Here is a 14251-nt window from a genome sequence, read left to right on the forward strand (position 1 = left end):
CTTTCCCTTTCTCTTTCTCTTTTTCAGTTTTTTCTTCATCTGCTTTCTTTTTCTTTACCTTTTTTCCATCTATTTGACAAACGTAATGAAAAGAAACAACATCGTTAGGAAGATTGAGAGAGGGATGACCTCCAAAGAAATGTAATGTTTTGATATATTTATTCATTACATTTTTAAGCCGCTCACTCTATCTCAGATAAAAATGATTTGTTTAAGAAACAACATTTTGGCAGCAAGTTCACTTCGCCTGGGTCTGTTTCCTGGCAAAATACTGGTGATATTTTACACAATCATTTCCATATAGCTCTTTGGAAGATATCTCATCTGAACTGTCCGTACTTTGAACTGCAGGACTCTCCTCTCCAGACAGGTCATCACTCTTCTTGCTCTTGGTCTTTTTGGGCTTTGCGTCGGCACCATTGGTGGCTGAGCTCGCTGTCTCTGCCTTCTTCTTCTTTGGCTTCTATAAAGCATTATCTATAGGAAGAAGAGTCAGGTGAGGTGAGGAAAGAGAGGGTCAGACACCAGAGACAGATGACACAGATATGAAGTAAGGAGAAAATCCTAATTTCAGATCTACATTGCCTTCAGAAAGTGTTGACTTACCCCTTGACTTATTCCACATTTTGTTGTGTTACAGACTGAATTTAAAATTTCACAACCATCTATACATAATACCCCATAATGAAATAGTGAAAACATGTTTTTAGAAAATGAAGCACATTTATTGAAAAGGAAAAACAGTAATATCTCATTTACATAAATATTCACACCCATTAGTCAATACTTTGTAGGAGAACCTTTGGCAGTGATTACAGCTGTGAGTCTTTCTGGGTTAGCCCTTGATTTTCCAACATTTGCACATGATAATTATCAAAGTTCTTCAAGCTCTGTCAAATTGGTTATTGATCATTGCTAAACAACCATTTTCAGGTCTTGCCATAAATGTTCAAGTTGATTTAAGTCAAAACTGTAACTCGGCCACTCAGGAACATTCCCCGCCTTCTTGGTAAGCAACTCCAGTATAGATTTGGCCTTGTCTTTCAGGTTATTGTCCAACTAAACGGTGAATTAATGTCCCAGTGTCTGGTGGAAAGCAGACTGAAAAGGTTTTCCTCTAGGAGTTTTCCTGTGCTTAGCTCCATTCCGGGTTCTTTTTTATCCCGAAAAACTCCCTTGTCCTTCACGATTACAAACATACCCATAACATGATGCAGCCACCACTATGCTTGAAAATATGGAGAGTGGTACTCAGTAATGTGCTGTATTGGATTTGCCCCCAACATAACGCATTGTATTCAGGACAGAAAGTTAATTGCTTTGCCACATTTTTTGCAGTATTTCATTAGTGCCTTGTTGCAAACAGAATGCATGTTTTGGAATATTTTTATTCTGTACAGGCTTCCTTCTTATCACTCTGTCAATTAGGTTAGTATTGTGGAATAACTACAATATTTTTAATCATCCTATCACAACCATTAAACTCTGTAACTCTACCTTTTGCATGAAGCATGCATTTATGTCAATGGGCACTGGTGTAAAGTATTTAAGTAAAAATAAAGTACTAAAATGCTTAAGTAGTTTTGGAGGTATCTGTACTTTATCTGTACTTTTACTTCACTACATTCATCAAGAAAAGAATGTACTTTTTACATACATTTTCCCTGACATCCAAAAGTTATTGTTACATTTTGAATGCTTAGCAGGACAGAAAAATTGTCAAATTCAAGAGAACATCCCTGGTCATCCCTACTACCTCTGATGTGGCAGACTCACTAAAGACACATGCTTTGTTTGTAAATTATGCTGACTGTTGGAGTGTGCCCCTGGCTATCCGTAAAATTAAAAATTAAAAAATAAAATGGTGTCCGTGATTTATTTCGACTTCATTGCACACTTAACCAGCATGGCTACCACAACATTCTGGAGCGATACGCCATCCCATCTGGTTTGCACTTAGTGGGACAATTATTTGTTTTTCAGCAGGACATTGACCCAACACACCTCCAGGCTGTGTAAGGGCTATTTGACCAAGAAGGAGAGTGATGGAGTGCTGCATCAGATTACCTGGCCTCCACAATCACCTGACTTCAACCCAATTGAGATGGTCTGGGATGAGTTGTACCGCAGAGTGAAGGAAAAGCAGTCAACAAGTGCTCAGCATGTATGGTAATTACTTCAAAACTGTTGGAAAAGCATTCCAGGTGAAGCTGGTTTAGAGAATGTCAAGAGTGTGCAAAGCTGTCGTCAAGGCAAAGGGTGGCTACTTTGAAGAAACTCAAATTCCATAGTTTTGATGTTTTCACTATTATTCTACAATGTAGAAAATAGTAAATATTTTTATTTTTTTAATTGAATGGGTAGGTGTGTCCAAACTTTTGACTGGTACTGTATATTGGTCAATTTCTTTTGTAAAAATGAACCAACAACCTATCTACCTTTGATAAGCATCTAGCTGGTGGCTTGCTAGCTAGTTAGCTCCCATGCCAATTTCATGTCTTTCTAAACTAATATCTGACCAACTCAGAAATATGGTGAAAGTTAACTGGCAAGCGCATCATGCTTATTGACATTATGTTAGCTAGCTGTCCCCAGTTAGATTATGTGTTTATTGCATATGCATGTACTTTTTTTCCCATCACTGGAAATGTGTGCTTAGGAGCATGAGGATTTTAGTGACTTACCATTCAAAAGACAGTGGAATATGCAAGCAGAAAGGTATGGAGACAGAAACAAGTCAAACATTGTACATTTCAAATCACACTACTACAAATACAGTACACTTGATTATCCAAAAATGCATATTTTCAAGACATTCTCTTAAAACTGATTTCCTTTCAAAAAGGAAATAGTAATCAATCCATGAATATCTTCATTTGGAACTGATAATAATCATTAGAATATTCTAGTTAATCTATTTTATGTAACCTGTCCTAATGACACAGTGACCTAACAAACTGGTCAGGACTGAGAAAATCACAGTCAGCTGCCTCAGTCACGTGAACATGTTGCGTCACATCCAGTGCTACAGAGATTAAGTAGTTGTATATTAGTTGTAGTAATAGTGTTTTAGAGATTTACATATCAACTGCACAAGGTTGCTCCGGAAAATAAGTATAGAAAGTAATGGCTCTGGACTTTTAAATCAATGCAAATGTAATTGAAATTGGGCAGATGTTTTACTTGCATTCTTAAAAACACTCTTGTGCAGTTGGAAGTGCACTGGACAATCCAACTCTATTCAAACACAAGCACATACAGCTTCTCTCCCAATTAGTCCCATTTCCCACAGTAACCAGACAGTTGTCCACTATATGATCTGGTATTATGTCAACCAACATCCCAGAAATCCCTTTCAACACAACACACCACAAAACAACACAGCACAACCCAGCATCCCAAGACACAGAGAATAAGGATGTCATCCACTGTGATCCTGCTGGTCATTTGAACACTGACTGACGGGGTGCAGTGATGGATGTCCACAGTAATCCGATTAAGATGTGGCTCTATTTCTGTCCTCACCTTAGACAAGCTGTCAGTTGAATAATGGCAGCCTACAGACAAAGTCGTCAGGCAATTGTAAGGGGGGAACTGATGACCGAATTCAAAATCATTGCATCAACTGCATCAATATGTTCAAGGAAACAGTATTTTTCATATTTTTGTATCCTTCAGATAGGTAAATCCTTCCCCATCAGTTTTAATGGACATGAGGCCTCTGACAGTGGGGCAGAGAAGGAAGAGGCAAATGATCCACTCTCATCTTACCACCTGTGGGTTTTTCACCATGACGTGATAGCCAATGACAACCACAGTCCATTAACAACACTCTTTCTGAAATAAATCTGGGTACTATGTCCATAAAATAGGAGGAGAGACATGATTGGTTTCATGAATGACAGACAACATAGAACCACCTCCCAAGTCTTTCCCACACTACAGCACATTTATCCCAGAACCTCCACACAACTAGGTGGCTAATTCTACATAACCAGCACTACTATGCACACCAGTCCAGGCTGGGGGAAATCAACTACAACTGTACAACTGTAACAATACCTAGTTAAATAAACTTGCCTGGTTAAATAAAGGTTAAATAAAAAAATAACTGTAACAATACCACAGCAGCATTCTGTTGTAATAATCTGATTACAGGTCAACTGGTCTTCTATCCAGTGAATTGTCTAACGATCTAGAGGGAATAACTTTAAGTCATTCATCTGTATTCATCTAAACACCATGACGGTATATCTGAATCAAAATGCTACGTAAAGAAATGCTCTAAGTTCATCACCATTATTCCCTCTCTCACATCCTTTCAACAACAAAAGCTCTTCAAAACACAGTTTCTATAACGTTACCTTCTCTGCAGACATGGTGTGGCCAGTGACTTCGGCTCTAATAAACTACAAACTCCTCTTTACTGAAAACGTTCTTAGTAAAAAGAAAGACAAAATGAGGCAATTCAACACAATGGAGGTTAATTAAGAGAGTGAGGAGCCTTGAACTGAATGGTTCACCATCAGCAGAAAGTTGCTAATAGGATTTATGTGTAAAGCCATCTGTTCTTCAGAGACAGAGACACGTCAACAGGACGAACCAACATGGCGTGGGACTAGGGGTAAGAAGTATGTTATGAGAACACAGAGGACAAGCACAGGTCCACTATATATATCTTGACACCCCCCTCCTGGATGTAATGGTCCATGTGACTCATAACCAACCAACTTTGTCTCGGACACAACAATTTATTCTCACATGACCAAAAAAAGTGGCGCAAATAGACATGGAGATGAACAGCTAGTGTCTTAACAATGGACAAAAAAGGCACACCCAGCTACCTAGATGTGGTTTTTGTTATGATGGACTTTTACCTTCTGTGGAGCGGACTCATTTTGAGACCAGTGGAATACATTTTGAAATAGCATGACACTTTTTAATAGTTATTTTACTCAGACACTCGTTCTGGCAAGACAGAAATTACATTGTGTTGAATAGAGCTTTATTATTCTTCATGATAGAGTGTGATGTCTGTTCTACAAAGTATCTATAGAATTGCTCTCTCCAGAACACATCCCAGCAGAGGTTGGTTTGTGCCATTATTATTATTGGTGTGCCCAACGCATCACCGGGGGCACACTGCCTGCCCTCCAGGACACCTACAGCACCCGGTGGCCAAAAATATCATCAAGGACATCAACCACCCAAGCCACGGCCTGTTCAACCCGCTATCATCCAGAAGGCGAGGTCAGTACAGGTGCATCAAAGCTGGAACCGAGAGACTGAAAAACTGCTTCTATCTCAAGGACATCAGACTGTTAAATAGCCGTCACTAGCCGGCTACCACCCAGTTACTCAACCCTGCACCTTAGAGGCTGCTGCCCTGTGTACATAGATATGGAATCACTGGCCACTTTAAGAATGTAACACTAGTCACTTTAATAATGTTTACATTTAGCTGTACTCATTTCATATGTATATGCTCTATTCTTTTCTACTCTATTTTAGTCCATGTCACTTCGACATTGCTCGTCCTAATATATGTAGTGCATTCGGAAAGTATTCAGATCCCTTTACTTTTTCTACATTTTGTTATGTTACCGCTTTGTTCTAAAACGGAGTAAATAAAATATTAAAAATCCTCATCAATCTACACACAATATCACATAATGACAAAGCGAAAACAGGTCATTTAAATTTTTTGAGTATTAAAAATAAAAAACTGAAATACCTTATTGTAACGTACAGCAGAACAGCCACCAGGGGGGACTCGTCGAGGCCTGGTGACAGACGGAGTATACATCACGAGGCGATTACTCCCTCTGCTGGACGTGACAGGTCTCGACGGGCTCTCCAGCCAGGACTAATTGGGGCTGATTGTGGTTGGTGAGTAAATCAAGGGCTGATTGCTCACCTTCTGGACGGGTCTCATAAAGCTGCCAGAAGGGCAGCACATGGGAGAAGGTACTGGGGGAAGAAAGGTTATTACTGTATAGTTGGGGACGATTCCAGAGGTAAAAGGAGGGAGTTCTGTTTTTGTTCCCCACAGGATACAGCAAGACCCGGAGCCCAGAAGACGGTATCCCGGAGAGGGTCTCATGGAGGAGACCTATTCTTTTATTTTGGTTTGTTATTCAAATAAATACCCTTGAAACCAAGCTAATCCTACTCTGTCCGTGTCTGATCTGTGTAAGCGTTTTGACCAAACCCCCTGGTCTGCCACAAGTGGTGGAGAATGCGGGCAATCTGTTAACTTGGTCAGATCAGGGTTGACGTTTACGCAGCATCAGCATGGACGAGTTGATAGCTCAGTTTGTCCGGGCCCAACTAGCAGTTCAGGAAAGAACGCTGGAGGAACAGCGACTACAAAATGTCCGCCTCATTGAGGAAATCAGGAAGCTACAAGGAGGAGCGTCTACTGAATCACATCCAAACTAGTTTTTAATCAAGCTAAGGGAAGATGATAACATCGAAAACATACCTCTGCACGTTTGAATGGACAGCGCTACGGGAAGGATGGCCAAGGCAGAAGTGGGCAAGTCTGCTGACCCCGTTCCTCTCTGGGAATGCCCAAAAGGCGTATTGGGACATGAACGATGAACAGGCGGCTAACTACGACAGACTCAAATGGGAGATAGTCAGCTTCTACGGTTACATCGGGCTCAACTATTCCATCGGGCTCAACTATTCCACAACTGGAGGTTCATAACCGACGCAGCCCCCTGACCCCAGACGAGCAACCTACTGTGCTTCACCAGGGCATGGCTCCAACCGATGTATCCACCCTCTCTAATCCTAGACAAAGTGGTCCTGGATCGCTTCTTAAGGGCACTACCCCCCGACATGAAGAGGGCAGTGAGTCTATGTGCGCCCCAGACCTTGGAGGGCCTCCTGGAAGCAGTGGAGATGCATCAGAACACTCAGGCCCTGCTGAGTGGGAGCAGGGCCGAGTCGGCGACCCATTCGAGGGGACGGAAGTACAGCCCCACTGCTGTGTACCCCGAACCAACATTCGGCAGGGCCAAACGACCGCAAACCCGTGTTCGGGTGGCTGGGGTAGGGCCGACCCGCCACCAACGACCCCAGGTAGATAGAGACCAAAGGATGTGTTTTGGATGTGGTGCCCGGGGGCACATTGTCTGGAATTTCCCGGCTCGACGACCCATCGCCTGTGCAGCCCTGAAGCGAACGGTTGACCAACCTGTATCTATGTGTCCGGAGTCAGAGGGGGCACTGGAACCCGACCCCTCTGGGGAACCACTGGAGCCCACTGTAGCCCAGCCTACCCCTCCTTGATTTCAAGGGGCCAGTCGAGACACCCGCTGGGGGCCAACTGAGGGGGCAATTCGGGACGGCCCAGTGGGAGGATCCGAACTTGAAAGCCTCTGCAGCCCAAGTGATAGCGGTGGATGGACAGCTACTTCCGGGGTGAGTGACTGGTGATACCCCCATTTCCAAATCAAGAATAACCTTTCGTATCAGGTGTCACGCCAACAGGGGAACTTCGAGAGGTATTGTTGCTGCCCCGACAGTGTCCCACACCCACACCCACCTGTTGAGGGCGCACCTGGGAATGGAGAAGACCCGGGAATGGATCGCTGCCCGGTGCCACTGGCCCGGGATGAGGAGGGCCGTGGAAGACTACTGTCGCAGCTGCCCTGGGTGTCAAATCACTGCCCCAAAAGCACACTTCCGAAACACACTGGTCCCCCTACCGATCATCGGGGTTCCCTTTGAACGCATCGCCATGGATATAGCGGGATCCCTGGTAAAAACAGCATGAGGACATCGGTACATCCTGGTAATACTAGATTATGCCACCCAGTATCCCGAGGCCATTCCCCTATGGGCGACAGTATCCAAGGGAATCGCCCGGGAGCTGTTCCACCTTTCAGCTGGGTGGACATCCCAAACAAGATCCTGACAGACCAAGGTACTGAGTTTATGTCCCGCCTAATGAAAGATTTGGGTGCTCTCCTGCAAATCAAGCAGATCCGGACCTCCGTTTTTCACACGCAGACAGATGGGCTCATCGAGCGGTTCAATAAAAAGCTCAAACAAATGCTGCGGCAGGTCATCGAGCAGAATGGGAAGAACTGGGACCAGCTACTACCCCATCTCAAATCAAATCAAATTTTATTTGTCACATACACATGGTTAGCAGATGTTAATGCGAGTGTAGCGAAATGCTTGTGCTTCTAGTTCCGACAATGCAGTAATAACGAACAAGTAATCTAACTAACAATTCCAAAAAAAACTACTGTCTTATACACAGTGTAAGGGGATAAATGAACTACCCCAGTCCTCCACAGGTTTTTCCCCTTTCAAACTCCTTTAAGGAAGGAGGCCACACGTCCTAGTGGACCTCGCCAAGGAGGTGTGGGAAGCCCAGCCGACCCCCTTACTATGCGTGGTAGAGCACATGGAGACGATGAGGGAGTGGATGTCAGCCATATGGCCCGTGGTAGGGAACATATGGAGAAGGCCCAATGCGCCCAAGCCTAGGTCTACAATCGAGGAACCCAGTCCCAAGAATTCCAGGTGGGAGACAGGGTGTTGGTCTTAATCCCCACGGCTTAAAGTAAGTTCCTGGCAACATGGCACAGGCCCTATGAGGTGATAGAGAAGCTGGGACGTGTCAATTCCCGCGTATGGCAGCCGGGGAGACGGAAACCCCAACAGATGTACCTCATGAACCTGTTGAAGAAGTGGCACGGGAGGACAGCCTTGGCCGTGTTATGGTCGGAACCCAGGATGCCAACGGTATCAGTGGTGGTCCCGAGCAATGTGGACCTTGACCTGGCCCAGAAGCAAGAGCTCAGGGAGCTCGTCGATCGGGAACACAGCGCTGTTCTCCGAGAAGCCGGGCCGCACGACACTCATTGAACACCACATCCATACCCGGCCCGGGGAAACAGTACGAAAGAGGCCATATTGGATTGCTGAGGCCCTAAGGAAGGCCGTGAAGCAGGAAGTGAAGGTTATACTGAGGATGGGGTTGTTGAAGAGTCCAACAGTGCATGGTGCAGCCCCATCATGTTGGTGCCCAAACTGGACGGTAGCCTGTGCTTCTGTAATGATTTCTATGGTGTGAACGACATCAGCTTGTTCGACGCCTACCCCATGCCGAGGGTGGACAAGCTCTTTGACCGATTGGGAAAGGCCCGGTTCATCAGCACCCTTGACCTGACCAAAGGATATTGGCAGATACCGTTGGCAGCCTCCTCCCGGGAGAAGACGGCATTTTTGACACCAGATGGATTATATCAGTACCAGGTACTCCCACTTGATCTCCGCGGAGCCCCGCCCACATTCCAGCACCTGATGGACAAACTACTTCGACCCCACCAGCAGTACGCAGCGGCCTATTTGGATGATATTATCATCCACAGCCAAGGTTGGGAAGAGCACCTGACGCGCCTGATGCTCTCAGACAAGCCAGGGTTGACAGTGAACCCCAGGAAATGCAAACTAGTGTTCGAGGTGGTGGAGTACCTGGGATATTTGATCGGACGGGGGAACGTCAAGCCCCAGGAGAGGAAGGTTCATGCGGTAGGTGACTGGCCCGTTCCACTCACCAAGACACAGGTCAAGTCCTTCCGGCCTGGGACTGGCAAGATACTATAGCCGGTTTATCCCCAACTTTGCGGCTATAGCTTCCCCCCTCACTGATCTAACCAGGGCCCGCCTCCCGAAAACAGTGAAATGGACAGACCAGACCGAAGCAGCATTCAGGCGGCTGAAGGAAGCAATGTACTCCCATCCGATTCTCGTAACGCCCGATTTCCAGGTGCCGTTGTTGGTCCAGACGGATGCATGTGATGTTAGGCTAAGGGCCGTTCTGTCCTAGATACACAATGGGGAGGAGCACCCCATCATGTACATAAGCCGAAAGCTGATAGGGGGAGAAGGGTCTTGGTCAGGGAGGTGACCAAGACCACAATGGTCACTCTGATGGAACTCCAGAGTTCCTCTGTGGAGATTGGAGAACCTTCCAGAAGGACAACCATCTCTGCAGCACTCTACCAATCAGGCCTTTATGGTAGAGTGGCCAGACAGAAGCCACTCCTCGGCAAAATGCACATTACAGCCTACATGGAATTGGCCAAAAGGCACCTAAAGACTATCAGACCATGAGAAACAAGAATCTCTGGTCTGATGAAACCAAGATTTGGCCTGAATGCTAAGCGACATGTCTGGAAGAAACCTGGCACCATCCCTACGGTGAAGCATGGTGTTGGCAGCATCATGCTGTGGGGATGTTTTTCAGCGGCAGGGACTGGGAGACTAGTCAGGATTAACGGAATGATGAGCAGAGCAAAGTACAGAGAGATTCTTGATGAAAACCTGCTCCAGAGTGCTCAGGACCTCAGACTGGGTTGAAGATTCACCTTCCAACAGGACAATGATCATGAGCACACAGCCAAGACAATGCAGGAGTCTCTGAATGTCCTTGAGTGGCCCAGCCCGAGCCTGGCCTTGAACCCGATCAAACATCTCTGGAAAGACCTGAAAATATCTGTGCAGCAATGCTTCCCATCCAAGCTGACAGAACTTTAGAGGATCTGCAGAGAAGAATGGGATAAACTCCCCAAATACAGGTGTGCCAAGCTTGTAGAGTCATACCCAAGAAGAGCTGAGGCTGTTATCGCTTCCAAAGGTGCTTCAACAAAGTACTGAGGTGAAGGGTCTGAATACTTATGTAAATGTGATATTTCAGTTTTTTTTATACATTTGCAAAATTGTTTTGCTTTTTATGTATGGGCATTGTTTGTAAATTGATTAGGGAACAAATCCAATCCAAAAAATCAATTTCAGAATAAGGCTGCGACATAACAAATTGTGGAAAAAAATCCAGGGGTCTGAATACTTTCCGAATGCACTGTATATATTTCTTAACTCCATTCTTTTATTTTTAGATTTGTGTATTGTTGTGAATTGTTAGATACTACTGCACAGTTGGAGCTAAGAACACAAGTATTTCGCTACACCTACAATAACATCTGCTAAATATGTTTATGTGACCAATAAAATGTTATTTTATTTATTAGGTCACATTGTGAGGGAACTGGGCCTACTGTAATTATCATCATGGTAACAGTAGAACTTTCCCCTGACAGACCCTGATTGGTCTTACTTGGACAGAACCTATGGAAACAAGGTGTGGGTATTATTAGTAGCCGTGGAGAAATGTGTGAGCTCTCGGGTATGGGAAGGATTGGCATGCAAACATTTCTACCATGCTCAAGCACTGTCAAGCTCATATGAAGACCACTACAGCGGTTTTAAAGAGGCGCTGGGCCAGGGGGGGACATCTACAGTTGGCCAAATATACTGGCACCCTTGCACTTTTCTTGAAGGTCCAGTTAAGCAGCCATTTTTTATCTCAATATAAATCATTTCTGGGTAACAATTAAGTATCTTACTGTGGTCAAAAATAATGGTCAAACAGAAACATAAATTGCTTCTTAGCAAAGAGCAATTTCTCAAGCAGGAATTTTGACAGGACGGTCTGGGAGTCATCTGAGTGGGGAGGGAAAACTGAAAACTAGCTGTTAATGGCAGAAAGATTTGGAACTCTCTTATTGGCCTATTAACTAATTTACTGCCTGATGATGTCATCTCACCACAATATGCTGAAATGTGTTTTCAAACAGCTATTAGACTGAAAGGGCATTATCATAATTTTCACAATTTCACAGTATTATTTTAACCTCTTAAAAAAGTGTTCCACAAAAATAGCAACAGATTTTCATGCAAGTATTCTAAAATCCGCTTAAATATGAGCAATTTCCCACCAGTGGTGTGTTTCCACCAAACTGACTTGTTGCAGAAAGAACTCAATGCGTGATGATTTAATGCACACAAAATGTACTTTTTTGCTTCAGTTTTCATGTACCTAATAAAAATCTCAAGTTGAATGTGTTTCCATAACGTTATCAACTATACCAATAGTTTTGTCACAAAAACTGTTGCGTTAAATAGGAAATGTGCCTACTCTGGTTTTGCCACGTGAGCTCTAGCCAACATCTTGCAGATACAGTGCAGGTAGGCTGTGCGGCAAGGCTAGTCTTGGCATCATGTCACCAGAATAAGACCCTCGATATTTATTGGAATGAAGCATCAAGAATACAAGTGGACTTTCACCACCCTGTGAAGTTCATCAACCAACAGGTGCTCAGCATATGTGGGAACTCTGTCAAGACTGTTGGAAAATCTTTCCAGGTGAAGCTGGTTTAGAGAATGTCAAGAGTGTGCAAAGCTGTCATCAAGGCAAGGGGTGGCTACTTTGAAGAATCTCAAACACTTTTTTGGTTACTACGTAAATTCCAAATGTGTTATTTCATAGTTTGGGTGTCTTCACTATTATTTTACAATGTCAAAAAATAGTAAAAATAAAGAAAAAAACCTTGAATGAGTAAGTGTGCCCAAAATGTTCTGGAGTAGCTCCTCATTTCTTCCAATTGTGGCTCCATGCAGGGAGACAGTGTTGCGGAGCTGGTCCGAGTCTACTGGGTCAGTCATGGCCAGTTCGTACTATAACGACACAGGACAAGACCAAAATGCAGACACAGGAGGCAGATGGTTAGAGTCTCTGATATTTATTAATAGACAAGGGGCAGGGAAAGAGGCAGGTAGAGGACAGGCAGAAGTTTGTAAACAAGGTCAGAGTCAGATGCGTACAGGACGGCAGGTAGGCTCGAGGTCAGGGCAGGCAGAATGGTATGGCAGGCCAGCTCAGGGTCAGGGCAAGCAGAAAAGGTTGAAACCGGGAGGACTAGAAAACAGGGACTAAAAAACATGCAGGCTTGATAAGACAAGACGAATTGGCAACAGACAAACAGAAACCACCAGTATATATACACAGGGAATAATGGAACAAATGGGAGACACCTGGTGGGGGGAAGAGGCAAGCACAAGACAGGTGAAACAGATCAGGGTGTGACAGTACCACCCCCCCCCCCCATACCTGGTTGACCGGGATGCCGGCGTTGAAAGTCAGCGATGGGGGCCAGGTCCAGGAAGTCCTTAGCGGGGACCCAGCACCTCTCTTCCGGACCGTAACCCTCCCAGTCAACCAGGCACTGGAAACCTCTGGAGGTGTCTCACCGTGTATGCCGGATGGCCATCCATGAGACGAGGAGGGGGGTTGGGCCTGGAAACAGGAGACAAAGGGCTGTGAGACAAAGGTTTAATCTTTGACACATGAAAAGTGGGATGTATGGGGAGGGTTTGGGGCAACAGAAGACGAACAGCTTTGGGACTAATGATTTTAGAGATGGGAAAGGGGCCGATAAAGCAGGGAGAAAGTTTACGGGACTCCACTCTGAGGGGCAAATCCTGAGTAGAGAGCCATACCCTCTGTCCGAGACTATAGCGGGGAGCCGTGGTCCAGTGGAGGTCCGCCTGTCGCTGATACCTGGAGGTGGTCTTAAGAAGAGCGGACCGGGCTCTCTTCCAGGTATGCCGACAGTGACGGACGAACTTCTGTGCTGAAGGTACGCTGACCTCTTCCTCTTGCTCTGGGAAGAGCGGAGGCTGGTAACCCAGGGAACACTCGAAAGGCGAGAGCCCAGTGGCCGAGCAGGGAAGGGTGTATTCAAGATTCTTATGATCGGTCCAAACTAAGAATGAGTTTTCTGCCCTTTCAAGCCAGTGCTTCCACTCCTCCAGTGCCATCTTGACTGCAAGAAGATCCCGATTACCAACGCCATAGTTCCTCTCAAATAAAATCAAATCAATGTTTATTTGTCACATGCGCCGAATACAACAGGGGTAAACCTTACAGTGAAATGCTTACTTATAGGCTCTAACCAATAGTGCAAAAAAGGTATTAGGTGAACAATACAAATAAATAAAACAAAGAAATAAAAACAACAGAAAAAGAGAGTGAAAAACAGTAGCGAGGCTACATACAGACACCGGTCAGTCAGGCTGATTGAGGTAGTATGCACATGTAGATATGGTTAAAGTGACATATGCATATATTAGAAGAGAGAGTAACAGCTGTGTAAAAGATGGGTTGCAGGGGGGGCACACAATGCAAATAGTCCGGGTAACCATTTGATTACCTGTTCAGGAGTCTTATGGCTTGGGGGTAAAAACTGTTGAGAAGCCTTTTTGTCCTAGACTTGACACTCCGGTACCGCAAGCATGTGGTAGTAGAGAGAACAGTCTATGACAGGGGTGGCTGGGGTCTTTGACATTTTTGGGGGCTTTCCTCTGACACTGCCTGGTGTAGAGGACC

At 44.9% G+C, this 14251-nt stretch overlaps 1 long non-coding RNA gene across 2 annotated transcripts; it reads right to left on the bottom strand.

Moving 5' to 3' along the window:
- Nucleotides 1-29: 29 nt before the first annotated feature.
- Nucleotides 30-13799, bottom strand: LOC112221314. Of its 2 annotated transcripts, XR_002949011.2 has the most exons (4): nucleotides 12974-13799; nucleotides 12413-12540; nucleotides 340-477; nucleotides 30-69 (listed from the first exon to the last, which is right to left on the bottom strand). It is a non-coding gene; the product is annotated as an uncharacterized LOC112221314 (long non-coding RNA). The 2 variants fall into 2 exon arrangements; XR_002949010.2 differs by lacking the exons at nucleotides 12413-12540; nucleotides 12974-13799 and adding an exon at nucleotides 4365-5147 and having other exon boundaries at nucleotides 340-463.
- Between the last annotated feature and the right edge of the window lie 452 nt (nucleotides 13800-14251).

Source organism: Oncorhynchus tshawytscha, linkage group LG02 (assembly GCF_018296145.1).
Source record: "Oncorhynchus tshawytscha isolate Ot180627B linkage group LG02, Otsh_v2.0, whole genome shotgun sequence".
NCBI classification, from domain to species: domain Eukaryota; kingdom Metazoa; phylum Chordata; class Actinopteri; order Salmoniformes; family Salmonidae; genus Oncorhynchus; species Oncorhynchus tshawytscha.